Genomic DNA, 21,886 nt, shown 5'->3' with positions numbered 1-21,886 from the left:
CCAAAGGGAGGGATTGTTAGGACATATGTGGTTTACTTGTTAAGAACATATGTCATTCTTTTATGTAATTGGCTAATCCTTTGACAAAACACATTTTGCTTGTATTTGGGTAGATCTAGGATGTGTTTAATATTTCAAGGAACAAGGTTTCAAGATCAATTGTTAAAGTCATACAAGTCTGTCCAAGAAACAAGTTGAAGAAGTGCCTGTCATTAAAGCTCAACAGTTGGCTCGACAGCTAGCATCTATCGAGCATAAGAAGCTGTTCTAGCCCCGTGGCTCGACAATTGCTCAACAGCATCTTGATACCTCTATCTGTCGAGGTTTAAGAAAAACAAAATTTCAAATATGTTTTGACTTCAATCCATGGATATATCTTTGGGCCTTCTTTTCTCACAACCGTAGACATATAAAAGGATTATTTTAAGGGCTGTATTTGGTTACACAGCAGAGAATGCAAGTTGCAAAAGATTTTTGTGACCGGAGACAAAGTTTGCCCTAGTTCATCTTTATTGTGAAGAAGCTACTGTGTTTATGCACCGTAAGGTTTTGTAACCAAGCATCTTCTTGTTTTTCATTATGAGGATGAATTGAAGAGCTTTGCAGTCAACATCTTTCTCAAGTTGGTGATTGAAGTCGCGTACTAGGATCCGCACAATTGGTTAGTCAAGTACTGGGAGTTGTGCATTAAAAGGAGAGATTGTCACTACAGAACAAGTCCAATTGGGTATTGGGGTAAGGGTTCAACTGTAGGTTGGTAGAAGGTACTGGGATTTCTTTACTTGTAACCACTTGTTTTGATAATAGTGAATTCTCGGGAGTGGTGACCTTAAAATCACTTGGTGGGGTTTTTGCCTTGGAGGTTTTCCCCATTAGTAAATAAATCACCGTGTCAATTTATTTTTCCGCTGCACTTTAGGTTACTGGTGATTTATTTGTGCTACCACACGCTTGCATGTTAATTTGGTTAATTAATTAAATTTGGCTAATTAATCAATTAATCCATCACAAGGGATCAATACGTTTTTGGCCTATCACTAGGATTTTAGGTCTCGGTCTGAGGTACAGGACACCAAGGAGTTGCTCACGTGGATTCTAGATAACGGTGAATGGGCTGAACTATTTTCGGTAATAGCATTGTGCATGTGGCAGCAGAGAAATCAAATCTGGACCCAACAAGAACATCACAACATAGCAATTACCCCGAGTCACAGCTATGTGGCTCGCTGAATTTAGTGCAGCTCAGCCCAGGCCTCCATCTCATGCTGCAGAAGATAGTCAGTGCCATTGGAAAACACCTCCACTAAATGGCTTCAAAGTTAATTATGACGGAGCTATCTACCAAAAAAAACTAATAAATTAGGTGTAGGTGTCGTTATTTGCAACAATGAAGGGCTGATCGTGGCTTCACTAGCACAAAATTTCAGTCAAGCATACAAGTTTGTGGAGATTGAAGCAGCAGCCACTAGAGCTATTGAATTTGCAGGTGAGATTGGGGTGGATGGTATTTTGGTTGAAAGGGACTCAATAGTTGTTACAGAAGCTTTGAGAACAAAAAATTCTGGTATGGCGTCATATGGGGTGATCATTGATGATGCAAGAGTTTTGGGGAGAAACTTTACTGAATTATCCTACTCTCATATCAGGAGGGAGGGTAACAAAGTTGCACATGGTCTGGCAAGATTAGCGCTTAATTTGTCAGATACTAGTGTATGGCTGGAGGATGTACCACCGTCACTTTCATATTTTGTTCAGACTAATATTGCCTTTTATTTGATTCAATAAAATACTCGATTTCTTTCTATAAAAAAAAAAAAATGCACACCCAGCACACACATATGCTCTATTGTAATAAATCATGAAAGTTGGGCATGTGAAATAACTAATAAGTCAAACAAATGTTGAAATGCATGCTATTAGAACATATGTGATTCATGTTAGGAACATATGTTAATTTAGAATTAGCTAATCCTCTGAAAAAATGCACTTCAATGAACAAGGTTTCAAGTTCAAGTGTTAAAACCATGCAAGTCTGTCCAAGAAACAAGTGAAGAAGTGCTGATTCATTAAAACTGGACAGCTCTCGACAGATAGCTATCTATCGAGGTCTCGACAACTCTCAATAGATTTTATCTATCGAGAATTACGAAAATTAGTTTTTCAGATCTGATTTTCGGCCCATGCTTATGTATTTGTGTAGGGTTTCTTTTTTCACAACCCTAAATATATAAAGCTTATTTTAAAGGCCATCACACAAGAGAATACAAGGAGAATACAAGGACACCAGTTAGCATCATATAATTCATATTCACTAAATCACTATCATGTTAGCTTGTCAAAATCACTAATTCCAATTTATTGTCATCAGATTAACATAAAGTTGAGCTTATTGATACACGTATCCTAAATCCTTGACATGTTTTATCTTTTATCTTTTATCGTTTTTTAATAATAAATCCTTGATATGCTTTAATAGATTGTTATGTGTTCACATTATTATATCAATTAGTCTAGTTTCTCAAAAAAGGATTTATATATATATATATATATATATATATATTGATAAGTCTGCAAGCACACTAAAATTGACAACAAATTTCACACATGTTTAATGTGACAAGTTTTTATAAGAAAAATAAAAGTGACAAGTTGTTAATGGTGGATAATAAAGGATCTATTTGGATACCGCTTATTACTGAAAACTGAAAACGCTGTAACAAAATAATTTTTAAAAGTGTAAATAGTGCGGTGGGACTCAGTTTTAAAGTTAGATTTGTACTTTTACGTACTTGCGGGTCCCGTGGATAGTGCACGGGACCCACAGAAAAAAACGCAGATGCACTGGAAACATGCAAACACGCTATCCAAACTCACACAAAGTAATGTAAGTTGGTGTTAAATTTGTTGTGAAAATTGTTGTGTATGTAACATTACTCTTATTATATAGGCAAGAGATATAGTAAAAAATTATCCTATTACACACACGCACACCGTTACACACCTATTTTTTTAATTGAAATCGTGAGTTCAGGTCACGATTTCAAAATTGAAATAATGTTTATAACTCACAATTTTAATAAATCCTTGATATTCTTTAAAAGATGATCATGTGTCCACATTATTATTGTAAAATTGTGATTTACAACTGTTTTGTGTTGGCTTTAATGCCATGCCAAATTTTATTGTAATTTTGTTCAATTTTTTATACCCTGTATTTTATGTGCGATTTTATTGTAAGGGTTGTATGATAGAGAGAGAGAGTGTGTGAAGACTCAAGCATGTGAAGACAAAATAATTCTCCTGGGTAGCTCGCAACTAAGCATCCCGCGAAGTGATGCATGCGCCTTGCACATGACTGGAATGCGAAGAGTCATGACAGATGGTGACAGCTGGTTTTCACGAGTGTCTCGCAGGTAAGGCCTTCCCACAAGATATCCGCGAAACAGTCTGTTTTACTATTTTGTCTTATCTGCTTCACTACATCCTCATACACACTATATATACCATCATTACCCACATATTAAGTAGAGCTTTTCAGAAGGGAAAACCCTAGCCTCAACCCTTGAGAGTGTGAGATTGTCATACCTATAATTCTACACACCATTCATTGTGGTTTCTCTCTACTCCTACCTCTCCATTTCTATATCCTTGAGAGGTTGATAGCCCAAACACTTACCACACCTATACTGAGTGTCCAGTAAGTTTTTGGTACTATTAGGAAGCATTGGAAGAAGCCAAGCTTTGGCATATGCAATCAGACGCATCGCAGGATCCGAAAAACTAGACAAGACACGATTCTGAGAAGCCTTGTTGGAGTAGGAGCTTGGGGGGCTTAGGTGCATTGGGTAGACTAGGCTTGGAGGGTCTTTTGCTATTCATGTATCCCAACTTATTGTCTAGTGGATCGATTTACCACTTGGAGGGCGACGGAGAGGTTTTTCGCCAAGTTCTTCGGTTTCCTCTTCAATAACACATCGGTGTGTTATCTTGTGTTTGCATCTCTCTTCCCTACTCTTTTAGCTTTCATTTTACTGTTGTGTTTTATTGAATATGGCTTAGAGTAGTTGTATTGTTTGTTCACTTGCATTTACTCTATTTCGCACTTAGTTTAAGTTAGAGTAAAATCAATCGAGCTGTAATTTTTAATTTGGGGTCTAAACAAGCTCTTGTGTTTTAACACAAATTCGAGTTTTCAATTGGTATCAGAGCGAGTGCACTTGTTGTGGTTTCATTACCTAAGTGCAATCTAACACCCTTTTTGTGATGGATCGATCACAATCTCTCAATGCTCCACCATTCTTTGATGGAGGCAACTATGCTTTTTGGAAAGTCCATATGAGGGCATTTCTTTGTTCTATAGATGAGTCCGTATGGGATTCCTTTGAGAATGGGTATGTTAGACCCACAACAGCTAAGTCCGAATGCGACAAGGCAGCTCTTGCATTGGCAAATGCCAATAGCAAAGCAATTAACGCTATATTTTGTGGTGTGTCTATTGATGAATTTCACAGGATATCGCATGTGAAGACCGCTAAGGAAGCTTGGACGATTCTTGAGACTACCTACGAAGGTACCAGGAAGGTCAAGGACACAAAACTTCAAATGCTTGCCACTCGATTTAAAGAGCTTAAGATGAGCGATGATGAGTCATTTGATTCATTCTATGGGAAGCTCAACGAAATCGCGATTGCCAAGCTCAATCTCGGTGAAAAGATTGAGAATGCTAAGGTGGTGAGAAAGATCTTGAGGTCCTTATCGGAGAGTTATCATGCGAAGGTTACTGCTATAGAAGAAAGCAAAGATTTAGATGAGATTAAAATTCGAGAGCTAATTGGATCTCTCCAAACATATGAACTTGGACTGCCTTCTCACAAGCCAAGCAAATTGCTTGCACTCAAAACCATCAATGAGAGGATGAACGACTCTTCCAAAGAAGATGATATGGAGAAAGAAGTAGCACTCCTTGCAAAGAACTTCCTAAAATTTTTGAAGATGAAGAACAGTGGGAAGTCCATTAGCAAAGGAAAGCTCTCATCATTCAAAGGTGGTAGAAAAGAGTTCAAGAAGAAAGATGGGAAGGACTCTCAATCCCCCCAAGGAGTTGTGTGCTTTGAATGCAACGGCCATGGATACATCACGAAAGAATGTCCCAACTACTTGAGAGGGAAGGGTAAGGTGTTTGCCACTACTCTTAGTGACTCCGAAAGCTCAAATCCTTATAATCCTCTAATCTTCCAATATTCACCAAACCCATCAAGTATATACCATAAACATTATAAAATAACAAAAACCAATATATTTCATAGAAGAAATTGTGAGAAGACTCATATTTTTACCTTGGGTTTGATCTACTTTGAAATCTCATGGAGTTTGGCTACTAGGAGGATTAATGGAGAGAAATCCTCACTTCGTTGGAGGTCATAACTTGTGAAAGGAAAAATGAGAAAGGAGACTAATATTTAGTGTGCAAAGCACTAAAAATGTTTGAGCTAGGATTTGGTCATGGCAGGGGAAGTAAATGAGAGAGTAGAGAAGAGAGTAAAGAGGGAAGGGGTTTTTGTAAAAGATGAGTGGGGGCAAACCAACATGTAGTGGAAATAGGGTCGGTGTTGGTATGGACAAAATATGATAATACCCCCACTTAAAATCATAATGCCAAAACAAAGTGGAGGAAAAAAAAAGAGAGAAGTGGGAGTGTGGGACACGAATGGAAAAAAAACAAGGCAAAAAAGTGTGGGAAATGGGCAAAAGTTTGTGTAGGAAAAGTAAAAAATGGTGGGAACTTATAGCGACATTTCCAAAACATTGCTATAGAGCTTTTCCCCTTTTTGCGCATTGCTAGGGATTTGGGACACGAAGTGAAAAAAAATATTGAAAAAAGTGTGGGAAATGGGCAAAAGTTTGTGCGGGAAAAGTCAAAAATAGTGGGAACTTATAGCGACGTTTTCAAAAACGTCGCTATAGAGTTTTCCCCTTTTGCTTACTGCTGGGCGTCTTCTTAATATACAGTGACATTTCTAAAAACGTCACTATAATCCAGAAAAACACTACTAAAACTATACTTATTGTGGCGTTTTTAGAAACGTTGCTATTGTTTTGAGTTACATTGACATTTTCTAAAAAACGTCGCTAAAGGCTCACTATTTAGCGGCGTTTTTCAAAAACGTCACAGTATACCACTTATAGCGACGAATTTAAAAACGTTGCTATAGAAAATGCCGCCTGAACCCAGATTTCTTGTAGTGAGAAAAACTTGGATTAGGTACATGTTACAGCATATGACTACTATGTGCCTAGAATCAACAATTTCACATACACTCATGCGGCTTTGTATGACCCAATGAATGGGGCTAATACTGATAGTGGCATAAAAGAGTGGAAGAGAAAATGATTTTTGCTTAGCAAATTGGTTTTGGGCTTGCCTTACCATGGTTATGCGTGGACACTTTTGGACCCTAATAACAATGTAATGGGTGCACTAGCTATTGGTCCAGCTGTTACAGCCAATAGTTCCATGGGCTATAAGTTCATAAAATCGTATCTTAGAAGCTTTCCTTCTGAAGCTGCTCTAGTGTATAATGCTACCTATGTGGTGAATTTCTGCACAATTGGACTAGCTTGGATTAACTATGGTGATGTGGAGGCTGTTAAACCTAAAGTTTCTTATGCAAAGCAGAGCGGGCTACTTGGTTTCAATGTGTTTCAAGTTAGGAATGATGATAATTGGGTGCTTTCTAGAGCAGGTAGGTTACAATGTACTACTGGGAATCCATTGGTCATTTTCTTTTTCATTTTATTTTGATATGGTCGTATATATGATATTCGTGTTGGAAAAAACTAACTAGTGGTGAGCAAAGTCTCATCTTATCCAACCAGTATTGTCAAGCACGTGTGAATTTACCAACACATAGGGTTTGTTAGGATACTGCTTATTTTGCTGAAATTGAAAACTTATTGCTGAAAACACTGTAGCAAAATATTTTATAAAAGGCAAAAAACTGTTCACGTGTTTTTTCAAGTGTTAGCTGGTCCATGAACAATGTTGTGGGACCAGCAAAAAAAAACACAAAATGCAGAAACATCTCTACGCAAATGCACGCATAAGCTAATAGAAATTAGTCAAGCATTCAAGGCATATCCCAATGATTCCAACATGGTGGCCAAGAGTGTTTTAGCTCAATTGGCAGCTGCTATTGTTTTCAGTGGAGACATCCAAGATTCAAATTCTCATCTCCCATTGCCCCATTGTAACTATTTACTTATCCAACAAAAAAAAACATTTATTATGGTATCTGGGCATTAAGGTTCAAACTCTACAAGACTTACCCTATTTACCTAATAGGAAAAGAAAAGAAAAACTAGTTAGCCCCAACACATAGCAGGGCTAAACTAGTAAGATATGTAATATGAAATTTAGGAGGCAAATCATAGAACATATGGTGTATGGCCTCTGTGTTTGATGGTTTGTCTCTTACATTCTAAAGGGGATATAATTTAAGATAGATGGATCCATTCATAAAGCCAACCAAAAGCAACAGTGCCAAGGAAAAGGACGGTCTAAACGTACTAACAAACAACGGGCGGAATAAAGATTGTGCCCAGACAAAGAGAAAGAGAAGATGGATGGATTCTTCATGGTGGATAGATTCCAAGTAGACGGATACAAAGTAGACGGGTGGCAAAGTCACGTGGCATCCACATGGCTTAAGTGGTCTCCAAGAAACTTTAAATGGAAATGTCTCGTGCCCTACAATTAATCCTAATCAACAAAATCTCTATATGGAAAGGATCTTGTAAAACACGTGTATTTATGAGGATCTTCTCTGCAAGAAAACATCTTCTTCACCAAGAAACAAAGGTCGGTTCTACACTATTATAAAAACCCAAAACCATCAGAAATCAAGGTACGCATAATTTACCCCAGCTCTGGCACTCTAAAGTGGTGAAAGTCCTCTAACTTAGCCTTTGGAGGGTATTTGGCGGATTCGACGCTGGTACTCTCTGTGAGGTCTTCTTCTTTTTTTGTTGCGTAAGTTTTGTCTAGAGCACGTGAGGACTAAGTGACTTACTGATGATTTTTGGCATCATCAGTTGGCGCCGTTTATGGGAAAAAAGGTAACGAGAAAACAAAAGCAGCCATACTAACACTTCCTAGACAAAGAGTTGTATGGTACTCACTCGCTTGATGGCAACCAACAACAATAACAGAGATGAACCTCGCACTATTGCCTTTAAAAGACAGGTACATACCTAGCTGTGGTGGTGGAACGCCTTACTGAGCAAAACCATGACCTAGAGGAGCAACTGCACCAAAGGGATGCTAGGCCCAAATGTCACGGAGAAGAGCAAGAGGTCACTAGTACCGAAAGGAGGGACCGAGAAGGACCGGGAGGCAGCAATGCTCCGAGCAAACAAGAGTGACAGGATACCAGCCGTCCGTCCATCGCAGAAACAGCACCATCACACATGGTCACAGAGATGCAGATGATGAAGGAGCAGATGGACTTCGTGATGAATGCCTTCAGAAGACGAGTGTTAAGCAACCTCCATGAGTTAGTCCACCGGACGGACTTGCCTTTTACTGAACCCATCACTTCATTCCCCCTTCCGCCAAAGTTCCGTATGCCACAGGTAGAAGCCTATGACGGGTCAAAGGATCCTTCAAATCACCTGAAGTCATTGAAAACCCTTATGCACTTGCAAGGAGTTGCGGATGAAATCATGTGTCGAGCCTTCCTAACTACGCTAAAAGGTCCTGCAAGGGTATGGTTCAGTAGGTTGACGTCTAACTCCATCAGTACCTTCAAGGAGTTAAGCGTGCAGTTTGCCTCGCACTTTATAGGGGGCATAGGTATAAGAAGTCCATTGCGTGCCTAATAAGCATCAAGCAATGGGAGGAGCAGACGCTGAGATCCTACATAACTTGGTTCAATAAGGAAGCCCTTTCGATAGATAAAGTTGATGAAAAAATACTCGTTGTTGCGTTCACCAATGGGTTATGAAAGGGGAAGTTTATGTTTTTCTTATACAAAAATGACCCAAAAACCATGTAGGATGTACTTTACCGAGCTAATAAGTACATGAACGCAGAAGACGCGTTGCTTTCCTGAGAAGAGAAGCCTAAAAAGTGGGAAAGGCAAAAAAATATACGGCAGGACAGGGGATGGAAAACAACAAGGACAGGAGACCAACAGGAGGATAGGCGTTCCAAGCCCCCCACTGGGAGGTTCGCAAGCTTCACCTAGTTGGCTCCTATTGATCAAGTTCTGATGTCGATCAAGGACGAGGCAACCTTGACATAGCCTGACAAGCTTAAGGGAGACCCTAGCAAGAGGTCCAGAAACAAGTATTGTCGCTTCCACCGTGACCACGGTTACAACGCTTCTGAATGTTATGACTTGAAGCAGCAGATAGAAGCCCTTATCAGACAAGGAAAATTGCAAAGGTTTGTCAGCAAGTAAAGGACGGACCCCTAGAAGACATAAGGATGATGATTGTAGGGGCACCACAACCTCTTGTTCAACCAGAAAGGCACGCAAGACCTACCTCAGGATGGTCCAGAACATCCAGCTGACGGGTTTAGTCCCAAAGATGGCACACATTGACAACCCTGTAATTGGGTTCACAGAGGAGGATGCTCGCCGGGTCCTTGTAGACAATGAGAGTTCTACTGATATCCTCTACTACCTAATGTTCCAGCAGATGAGGATTGAGAGAGAAAAGCTAGTTCCAACTAATGTGCCATTCGTTGGATTCAGAGGAACAAGAGTATACCCCCTTGGTGCGGTCACTTTGCCCTTAATAGTCAATGATTACCCTCAACAGATTGCTAAGGATGTCACATTCTTGGTTGTTGACTATTCGTCCGTTTACAATGCCATCTTGGGCCATCCTACCCTTAACTCATGGAAGGCTGTAAATTTAACTTACCACCTGATGATCAAGTTCCCCGCCAAGTATGGAGTGGGAGAGGTACGAGGAGATCAAGTAGCGGTGTGTGAGTGCTACATTGCCATGCTGGAGATGGATGATCGTTTACAAACCATGTGTCTAGAAGAACAGCGGACGGTGGTAGAACTTCCGAAAGGGTTGGAAGAGGTACTCCTTGATGATTCTAAGCCCGAGTGAAGGACTAGGATTGGCACCCTCGCTAGCCCACCAGTCCGTCAGGCACTCACAGCATTTCTAAGGGAGAACCAGCTTGTCTTCACCTAGAGCCACCAAGACATGACTGGAATTGATCCTTTAGTCATAGTCCATAAGTTGAATGTATTGCCCTCTTTTTCTCCCATCTGTCAGAAGAAACAGGTGTTCACGCAGGAATGAGACAAGGCCATAGCAGAAGAGGTTCGCAAATTACAAGAAGCAGAGTTCATAAAAGAAGTATACTACCCCAACTGACTGGACAATGTAGTGATGGTAAAAAAGGCTAACGAGAAGTGGAGGATGTGCGTGGACTTCACGGACCTAAACAGGGCATGCCCCAAGGACAGCTACCCACTTCTGTAGGTTGACATCTTGGTGGATTCGACTGCAAGACACTAGTTGGTGAGCTTCATGGACGCATTTTCTGGTTACAACCAGATCAAGCTAGACGAAGTTGATTAGGAGAAGACTTCATTCGTCACCAGTCAGGGTCTCTTCTGCTACAAAGTAATGCCATTCGGACTCAAGAATGCTGGTGCCATGTATCAAAGGCTAATGAATAAGATGTTCGCATATCAGATTGGGAGGAACGTTCAAGTCTACGTGGACGACATGTTGATAAAAAGTCAAAAGGTTGACAACCATTTGGACGACCTTAAGGAAACTTTTGATACCTTTCACTCTTACAACATGAAGCTAAATTTGAACAAATGCGTATTTGGGGTGACAGCTGAAAAATTCCTAGGGTTCATGGTATCCTAGAGAGATATTGAGGTCAACTCGGACAAGATACGGACAATAATGGAGATGACGTCGCCAACAAACATGAAGGAAGTACAAAGCCTCAACGGCAAAGTAGCCGCACTAAACAGGTTCGTCTCAAGAGCAACGGACAAATGCTTGCCCTTCTTTTGTACATTGAAGAAGTCATTTGAGTGGACGGCTAAATGTCAGTAGGCATTTGAAGACCTAAAAGCATACCTGTCCTCCCCACCATTGCTACGTCTCTCTAAACCAAGGGAAGAATTATTTCTCTATCTAGCTGTCTCTCTAGCAATTGTCAGCGCAGCCTTAGTCAGAGAAGAAGACAGGGTACAGAAGCCTATATACTACACTAGCCGGGCGCTCCGAGGCGCAGAAGAGAGGTACACTTCGATGGAGAAGCTTACTTTCGCATTAGTAACTATGGCTTGTAAGCTTAAGCCATACTTCCAGGCCCATATTGTGGTTATCCTAACAGACAAGCCTTTACAGAGAGCAATGAGCAGCCCTGAAGCCGCGGGACGGATGACACTATGGGCAATTGAGTTGAGTGAATTTGACGTAGAGTATCGCTCACGTACGGCCATGAATGGGCAGGTTGTTGCTGACTTCATTAAGGAATTCACCAACATGGAAGGCTAGGGGCCAAGAGCGCAGCCTCAATGGAGTATTTACACGAACGGGTCATCCAATAGACAGGCAGACGAAGCTGGTATAGTACTCTATTCCCCAGAAGGGGACGAGATCGAATCCATGGTCAAACTCAATTCCCCTACAACTAATAAGGAAATGGAGTATGAAACTTTAGTAGCAGGGCTGGATCTCGCCAAAGCAGTGGGAGCCATAAATGTGGTCATATACTGCGACTCTCAGGTAGTCACGAGTCAAGTAAACGACAACTACGAGTGCAAGGGTGAACAAATGAAGAAGTAATTGGACCAAGTGAAGAAACGAATGAACGACCTTCAAGCAAAGTTAGTACGAATCTCAAGAGAGGAAAATGAGCAAGCCGACTGTCTTGCCAAGATTGCATCAACAGAGCATATGCATATCCCAAGTCAGGTACTATCATATGTCTTGATCTCACCATTAATAGATGGCGTCAGTGTGCAGGAGATAGGTTCTGAGAACAACTGGACTACGCCATTAATCTCCTGCCTAAAAAACGGCATGCTACTTGATGGTAAAGAGGCTGTAAGAAAATTAAAGGTTCAGGCAACACAATTTGTGCTAATCAAAGACATCTTGTACAAAAAAGGCTTCTCCCATCCGTACCTAATGTGTCTTAGTTCCGAGGAGGCAGACTATGTCATAAGAGAAGTCCACAAAGGAATTTGTGATAACCATTTTGGATCACGGTCTTTAATGCACAAGCTGGTACAGGCAAGATATTATTGGTCTACCATGCAGAAGGATGCCTATGCGTATGTCAAAACTTGTGACAAGTGTCAAAGGTATGGCAACCTCATCAAACAACCAACAGAGGAGCTCACTCCAATGATGGCCCCATGACCTTTCGCTCAATGAAGGTTGGATATCATGGGTCCGTTTACAATAGCAATCAGGCAATTGAAGTTTCTAGTAGTTGGCATAGATTACTTCACCAAATAGGTGGAGGCCAAAGCCTTGGCCACCATCACATAGAAGAAAGTACGAAGCCTTGTATGGAGGAACATTACTTGTAGGTATGGTATACCTAGAATACTGGTCTTAGACAATTGGAAGTAGTTCGACATGACTCATTCAGAGATTTTCGCTCGTAGTTAGGGATCAAGAATCGCTACTCCTTACTCGCCCACCCTTAAGCCAACAAAAAAGTTGAGGCCACAAACCGATCCTTGCTCAAAATCATTAAGACTCAGCTCAAGGGAGCAAAAGGTATATGGTCAAAAGAGTTGCCAAGCGTCCTATGGGCATACAAGACGACGACAAGAACACCTATAGGAGATACACCGTTTCGACTAGCGTACCGATGCGAGGTTGTTATCCCAAATGAATTTAGACTCATAAGCTACAAGGTAGAGAACTATGTCGAAAGCAGGAACGATAAAGCTATGCGCCTACAACTTGACTTGGTAGATGAGGTCAGAGCAACGACTGATCAAAGGTTAGCGCGGTACCAAGATCTCATGGTCAAACACTACAACTCCAAGGCCAGACTTAAAGATTTCCAAGTTAGAGATCTCGTCTTGAGAAGGGTGACTGGTGCCACAAGAGATCCTTCCTAGGGAAAGCTAAGACCTAATTGGGAAGGACCTTACAGGATCACTTCATGGCATAGGAAAGGCACCTACCACTTGGAGACGCTAGACGAGCAGAAGTTGTGCCACTCATGAAACACAGAGCACCTAAAGAAATACTACCGGTAGATGATGGCACGAACAACAACACTCCTCATTCCCAATTTATTTCCTTTTAGTTAATTGTCACTATCTACAGTACTTTTAAGCCCAGAGGGTAGTTTTTCATTTTTTCAAGAACAATTTTTTATATGTGCATATTATTACAATAAGAGGAGTTATTTAGATATGACATATGTGTGCTGTCTACACTACAAAAAATTATTAAGTCCATAAATGGACGGGTTCATCCCAAGGGGTGACTTCAAATTATTTAGTCCATAAGTGGACGGGTTCATCCCAAGAGGAGACTTGAAATTATTAAGTCCATAAGTGGACGGGTTCATCCCAAGGGGCGACTTGAAATTATTAAGTTCATAATTAGACGGGTTCATCCCAAGGGATGACTTGAAATTATTAAGTCCATAAGTGGACGGGTTCGTCCCAAGGGATGAATTGAAATTATTAAGTCCATAAGTGGACAGGTTCATCCCAACAGGTGATTTGAAATTATTAAGTCCTTAAGTGGATAGGATTAGTCCATAAGTGGACAGGTTCATCCCAAGGGGTGATTTGAAACTATTAACTCCAATAGTAAACTGGTTCATCCTGAAGGATGGTCAGAAGTTACCAAGTCCTTAAATAAACAGGTAATGGATAAGTTTTATGGACACAAAGTTCACGAATGGATGGTTTCATCCTAAAAATATTCAGGTCCTCAAAGGGACGGGTGCATTTAAGCATAAGTACCAAAATGACCAGGCACACCTAAGTCTCAATAAGTCCTCAAAGGGACGGATACATACTAAATACTAATTCTAAGATAGACGAATGAAAACACATCCTAAAGATAGGAAATAGAAAAAAAAAATTTATAAATATAAGCAGTAGAAAAAAGCCCATGATGGGTAAAATTTACATACAAAGCCCAAAAATAATGGGCAACTTTGAAAACAAGACATATTGTCTTCCCAAAAGATTTTCACACTAAGAAAATAAAAGTTAACAAAAAATAAAGTATACTGCTAGTCAGCCGGGGTCTCTCCGTCCTTCTCTTCAATCGTCTGGTTCCCTTCAAGTGGACAAGACTCCTCCTCGACAAATTTAGCCTGATCGTTATGAGGAGCAGCCTCCTCATCACCTTGATAGTAAGGAGTGGAATCATCCACAAAAAGATTGTTAGTGCCTTCGGAGTCTATAGGACGGGCTGGGGTCTGGCCTTTAGTATCAATAGTGATATGCGGCAAGTCCAGATCCGGGAAGAAGGCCTTGACCTGATGAAGGCAATCATTGAAGCCGTTGGCAAATGAACTACCTAGCTCAGTTAAAAGAACGTCAGAGTCATGGTACTCCTTTATCGTGCCCCCCTTAGCTTAACGGAGTTGCTTCTTGGACTTAGTGATTTCATCTTCCTTGTCCTTAAGCACTTTTTTTAGTGCCTCTGTCTGCACCTCTGCCTCATCTAGAAGTTTTTTTGTTAGATCAAGCTTGTTTTCCTGAATGACCTTCTAGGCCTTCAGCTCCCCCAACTCCGCCTCCGTCGCCTTCACCTTCACCCTTACACGATCCACCACTGTCTCCTGAGACAGGCAACGGTCCATTAGACCCTTCATTATGAGCACCCCCTACAAGAATAAAAAACAAAGGTTATAAAAACAGAGACAACATGACAGAAAGGAGAGAAAGATGGATATACATACCCATGCAAGGCTGAAAAGGCCCATCTCCCCCATAGCCTCGGTTGCATGGTTGCCCAAGTCCTCGTAGTCATCATCTTTGATGATGGACGAAAGTTGCTTGAGTGCATATTGTGAGTACTCACGGAGGAGGACGAGGCGCTTTTTAGTGACGAGACCCTGACTCGTCATAAGGCCTTTCCCCTTCCCTGGACCAGACAGAGGAGGCAGTTTGTTTGCGTCAGGATTCTCCTAGATGGCTGACCCTGCCGCCACCTTGGGTTTCTTGGGGAGACGATCGGTTTTGTCCAACGGTTTCCTCTTTGTGGACGGGTTGGCCGAACCCATTCAATTAGGAGACAAGCTTCCCTCCTGCTTCTTCCACGTAACAACTTGTTGCTTGATGAAAGCCCCCATATTGTCGTCTTCCATTTCTACATCAAAATGGAAGGAAAGAAAGAGTTAGGCAAACTACTATAAATAAAAGAAAAAGTAATAAGCAACGAACTTACGTCTGCGTGCTTGACTATCGTAGTGACGGGCAGTTGTGGTAGGCTCAAGGCCGTCATAATACCAGTGGATTGTGTCCAAGGTAACAAGCTTTGCCCACTTCCTCTCTGCCAACTTGATCCTAAAGATCTTTTCCAAAAACTCCACTGCTCAAGAGTTACCTCTGTACGGTCTTGAGCTACAAAAAAAGGACGATTAGGCCAACACATGACACAAATAGTAAGAAACAAAATTTAGACTAGACAGATGCCTACCAGATGGGGGCATTATACCTCGAGTTTTGTCTACAGGCATGTACTCCTGATCCTCAGGGTGACACATCCAGTGGTCCCCCTGAATGAAGAAGTACCAGCTCTTCCAGTTCCAATTTAAAAATGGGTTGTCACACATTAGCCTAAGTACTGGCTTTCTCGGTAGGAAACTATACATACCCCTAGATTGGGTGATTTCTGATGGACGGTAGCAGTGGAAGAACTCCTCCACTGTCATCTTACGCTCCCCATTAGTCAAGACTCCATATAAAACTTCTGAGACAAGGAAGACTTTCTAGGCATTTAGAGAGGTCTGGGTGACAGCTAGCCCCAGGTATTGAAGTAGATGGTGGTGAAGAGCACTTGGAGGGAATCTAAGTCCCGCCTTAACATCTGCTTGTACACCCTGATATCCTCGGCATCTCGGTAGTAGCACTTTTCGGATTTGAAAGGCAAATGGATAAGGATGCCGGCAGGAATCTTTGATCTTTCCCTAAAGGTCTCGAAGTGTTTTTGCTTGATGCTAGAGTTGAAATCATTTATCATCCATAACGGGAGAAGGAGAAACTCCCTAAAGCCATGAGGACCTATGATGGATTGGATGGGAGGTTCAGCGTAGTATATGTCTTCACTATTTGAATCCCCACTTGAATCACCCTCTAATCTAACCATGTTTAAGTTCTCATCCTCCTCTGTGGAAGGAGAGTTGGCAGATGGAACCCTTTCATCATAAGAGGTGCCAGGGTCATCCTGACCTGACAGATACACCTCATCGTAGCCCGCTCCTTCGCAATCACACAATTGTTCGCTCGACGCCTCACTAGACATCTATCACCTACATGTGACGGATAAACCCCAAAGACTCTACGGGTCTACAAAGGCGACAAGCATGCAATATTTAAAGTGAATAACAAAAAGAGATCTCAATATAAGGCAACAAATACTTACTAGTTGAACGATACAAAGAGGCAACAGAAACGGCGTGGTGAATGGTCACACTAAGTTGACGGTATGACAATTTCTGGCAGGAGATGGTAGCGCTTTGACACTACAAATTTGTAGTGGAAAGTAAAAATGAAAAGGAGGAGCAACATGTATATAAAGGGAATGGAACGGAAGATGAAGGGACACTTCGATACGAGTAATCAGCCATTGAGAATGTGCCACATGCCCCTCCTGCATTAATGGCTCAAGGCTAGCCTGTCAATCAAAGCACAACTCTCTATAATATAATTAAACCGTCACTCTACGAGTCCATTTATGTAAATAGGCGACGGACCCATAGAGTGAGGGGGCTGTTGAAAGGGATAGAATTTAAGATAGACGGATCCGTTCATAAAGCCAACCAAAAGCAATGGCGCCAAAGAGGACGGTCTAAACATATTAACAAACAACAGGCAGAATAAAGATCGTGGCCAGACGGAGAGAAAGAGAAGATGGACGGATTCTCCATGGTGTACGGATTCCAAGTAGATGGATACATAGTAGATGGGTGGCAAAGTCATGTGGCATCCACATGGCTTAAGTGGTCTCCAAGAAACTTCAAATGGAAATGTCTTGTGCCCTACGATTATCCCTAATCAACAAAATCTCTATATGGAAAGGATTCCGTAAAATACGTATATTTATGAGGATCTTCCTTACAAGGAAATATCTTCTTCACCAAGAAACAAAGGTCGGTTCTACACTACTATAAAAACTCAAAATCCTCAAAAATCAAGGTACACATAATTTACCCCAGCTCTGACACTCTAGAGTAGTGAAAGTTCTCTAACTTAAACTTCAGATGGTATTTGGCCGGAACCACACTGGTACTCTCTGTGACGTCTTCTTTTTTGTTGCACCGGTTTTGTCTAAAGCACATGAGGACTGTGCGACTTACTGACGATTTTTGGCATCATCACTTTCCATATTACATATCTTGCTAACTTAGCCTCAGTATTTGTTATGGTTAACTTTCATTTCTTTTGTATTCATAAATTCACTCTTGATTGGCAATATTGGTTGAGACTTTGCTCTTACCATAAAGTGGGTAGTTTTTCCCAACAATTGGAGACAGACCTAAGTTTCGGTTGTGACCCCAACTAACTGCTTGCTAAAATTTCTAAATTAGGGAACAGGGGTTGAATATCATAATCATTTGTTTAGTAAAATAGAGTTCATGCTCTGGCTTTGATATGTCATTGACTTGTACTTGGACTACTTGCCACATGAAGAGAGTGATACATCATAAATATAGTTAATGGTAGTTGAATTAGAATTAATGCCATATATAAAATCACATTTAAGGCCATAAGAGCTTTATCATTACATTTTTGCCAAAAGGCCTGGTTTTGAATTTGATGACAAATTATTTATTCTATGTCGTTATATTCTTGCGGCATGCCCATTTGTACATATTATACAACCTCTTGAGACATTCGAATCAACCTAATTGAACTACCTTTGCAGCTCAAGGGGAAGACGATGATCAACATAATAAGAGTCATAGATTGTTAATAGCTTTGCCTACAATTGTTGCAGTCGTGCTTCTGCTGGGCACCATGATATGTTACTTAAGGAGCAAAGTCATCAACTCAAGAGGTAATTTTTCCAACTCTGCGTCTGATACCACCTCATGATGAAGTTCACGGCATCCCTATATAAGATGGAGATGCTAAACATTTTTCTCTTGTCTTTCTTTTTGGTTACAGGCTGTATAGATAGTGTTAAAAGATTATTATATAAAGTCCAAATTAAAATATTAGCTACTGAAGATCTTAATGGCGTTGCTTTTAATCTGCAAGTATTCAGTTATTCTGCCATTAATCCAGCTACTAATAACTTTTCAAGTGAGAATAAGCTTGGCGAAGGTGGATACGAACCTGTTTACAAGGTATTATTTGGCAATCCATCCATTGTTTAATGCTTTATGCAGCTATTGATTTTGAAATACATAGTCCAAATACTATTTAACCAAAAGGAAAAAAAAAAAAAAAAAAACTGTCCATCAATGTCAGATCATGGAAACTAGGGAGATCAGGATAAGTTGGGTCAGGAATCACTTCGTTTTATTTACATCGCATTAGAAGGTTTCAGATCTTCTATTTGCTTATTAAAATTCTCCAACAACAATAAGTGCATTACTTTTTGCATGCTTAACTCTGTATAAAAGGCATGCTTGACACTTTATAGAGTTCCCTTTTAAAATATCATGTAACATTACCAAGAGCCTTGTAACTCAATTGGTTGGCATTTCCTAGTATTTCCAATGGAGACATATAGGGTTAAAATCCCCCTTCCATCAAAATTATCATGTAATATTTACTTGAAGACATAAGCAACCATTTTTTCCTTTTAAATTTTTTTGCTGAATTCATAAGCAACCCTTCTGCAAGAGATTGCTACAGATAATCTCCAACTCTCCAACTCTTTATGAGGATTCTTATGCTGCTAACTTTGTCTTTTGAACAATGTTTGTGTTAGTTTAAGACCTCATACCAAATAGCCAATTTGTTTGTCTTACCCTTGCTTTTAGCTATCTTCTTTTCTCTGAATAGCAGCACTATGAAAACAGCTGCACCATGAAAGGGACTAGACATTTGCACGTGTGTCTGTTTGTGCACATTATATTTCAACTGATAGTTATATTAGATAATATTATTGGGGGTAAGTAATGATTAGCATTATGTATGGCTCAAATGTCTATCTTTTGCATATAATACTAATGATGAGTGTTGGTTTCATAGGGCAATTTACGAAATGGACAGGAAATAGCAGTAAAGAGACTTTCAAGAACTTCAAACCAAGGCCTTGAAGAGTTTAAAAATGAGGTTACACTTACAGCAAGACTGCAACATGTAAATTTAGTTAGAGTTTTGGGATTTTGCACTAAGAGAGAAGAAAATATGTTGATCTATGAATACATGCCAAACAGAAGCTTGGATCTCTACCTCTTTGGTCAGCAAATTAATTTTCATGCTTCCCATCATAGTTTTTGCATACATATGCTAAGTAACTTGTAATTTTTTACTCAAAAGCTTAAATGGGTCTAACCATTTCCACAACAAAGCCCCAAGAGGACGACACTCAATTAGGCTTCAAAGAACCAAAGCTAGATAATTAAGTTCAAAGAGGTGTCTTTATTTGTGAATTTCATTCCCCCACACTTTTAATAACTAACAAAGTACTAATTTGACTTACTGTAGATCCACCTAGATGCTCTCTTTTAGTTGGAGGAAACGTGTAGACATCATTGAAGGTGTTACTCAGGGGCTTCTATATCTCCAAGAATACTCAAATTTTATTATAGTTCACCGAGATCTAAAGGCTAGTAACATTTTGTTGGACAATGAGATGAACCCTAAGATATCAGATTTTGGGATGGCTAGAATTTTCGGAAAGGATGAACGTGAAGCAAACACAGCTCGGATTGTTGGAACATAGTAAGTAAAATGCCTGTTAATAAAATATACAACTGTTAATTTTCTTTTTTGAATACTCATCATTTTCATTGTGACATGCTCTACAATGGTTATGTTCCTCCAAAATACGTAAAAAAAGGAATATACTCCATGAAATCCGACGTTTATAGTTTTGGAGTTCTACTTTTGCAAATCATAAGTGGCAAGAGAAACACACGTTATTATGGGACACATAATAATTTGAACCTTTTAGACTATGTAAGTGAATTACTTGGTAATACATTCTATAATTCTAGCATATTGTGATTTCGATTATTGTAATTTGAAGTTTTGTATTTGAGCTATAAATATGATAATTATTGCAGGCATATGAGCTATGGAAATAGGGCAGAGGGTTCGAGTTTATTGATCCATCACTGGATGATTCTTGTTCTTATTATAAACTCCTAAGATGCATGCAAGTGGCCCTCTTATGTGTCCAGGAAAACCCTGTTGATAGACCATCCATGTTAGAGGTTTCTTCAATGCTCAAGAATGAAACTGGAGCCATCAACAATCCTAAAAAGCCCGCCTTTTCAATTCAATGAGATAAAAATAAGGAAGAAAAATGTATATTGCAGGAAAAGATGTGTTCAGTAGATGATGCAACAATTTGTCAAGTAATACCCCAATGAGTGCTGATGACTGTGGAAATATTTAAAGTATGAAAGAAAATGTAAAGCTTTGATTATTCTTACTTCATGTTAATATTTGTGCTAAGGAAGCCTTATCGTAAATTCATACACCTTAATGCCTTCATTTTCCTTTGGCCAAATAAAGATAATCCTTCTATCCAAGTTGCCTCGAGTGATTCCCATGTTAAAAGGGCAAATGAGTCTCCCATATTGCCCAAAGAACCCAAATTATTGTTCTTCTCAACTCCATGACATTTTTTATGCTGTAAAGTTACCTTAATCTTGCATTAGCATTTTTATTTAATGATAAATTCACAATTTCTTAAATAGTTCAAGTTTTTGGAACAATCAGTAAATTATCATGTATCATGTGATCCTCAGTTCCTCCCATTTAAAAATTAAAAATCTCACATATTGGGCCCCAATTATGAATGATGAGTTTAGAATCTTTAGACCCACACACATAAAGAGATTGTTAGAATATTTGTCAAATGATTAAATTCGTCTTTTCTAACCTATAAAACTTTTAGTACAATTGGTAATTTAATTTAATTTATTTTTATTAACAAGGAAAGAATATCCAATAACCAACAAAAGAAATATGTTCCCATACCCATATCCATATCCATATTGTTGGGGGCATATAACTGTATGTTGCTGCCATCAAAGTCAAACGTTGGGAGGATGATAATGGTAGAGTTGAGCAAAAAAGATCAAAAGAAATGTGTTATGTTATTTAAGATATTACTACCCCTACTATCGCCGCTTCTTTAATGTCTTGAAACATGGCACCATCAGTGTTAATTATATATATGCCTTGTATTGGTGGAGTTCATAGGATAATTGTATTTTTGCTCACTTGCTTTATATGTGTTCTTGATATTTCTTTAGATATTCCTCTGCTCCCACGACTATTTCTTGCGATTCTCTGCACTTGCTGTCTAGCCCTCAAGTCTTCATGAATTTCTGGCAAACTCATAACGCATGCATGCAATTTTGTTTGCATCTCTTTGCTATATCTTTCTCACGTCATCATTTGTGATCTTTTATACAATTGGCTTTTGTAGGCAGGACTTCTTTACATGCTTGCCACGTCCACAGTTATATTTTCTTAGCTGCATTCAA

General features: G+C 39.8%; 1 pseudogene; it reads left to right on the top strand.

Moving 5' to 3' along the window:
• The first annotated feature begins 4,263 nt into the window (after nt 1–4,263).
• On the top strand, nt 4,264–20,674 carry LOC142635215 (uncharacterized; annotated as a pseudogene).
• Nucleotides 20,675–21,886: the final 1,212 nt, after the last annotated feature.

This window comes from Castanea sativa, chromosome 1 (assembly GCF_040712315.1).
Source record: "Castanea sativa cultivar Marrone di Chiusa Pesio chromosome 1, ASM4071231v1".
NCBI lineage: Eukaryota > Viridiplantae > Streptophyta > Magnoliopsida > Fagales > Fagaceae > Castanea > Castanea sativa.
The sequence above is the reverse complement of the archived record's forward strand: the minus strand, read 5'-3'. Positions and strand labels throughout refer to the sequence as shown.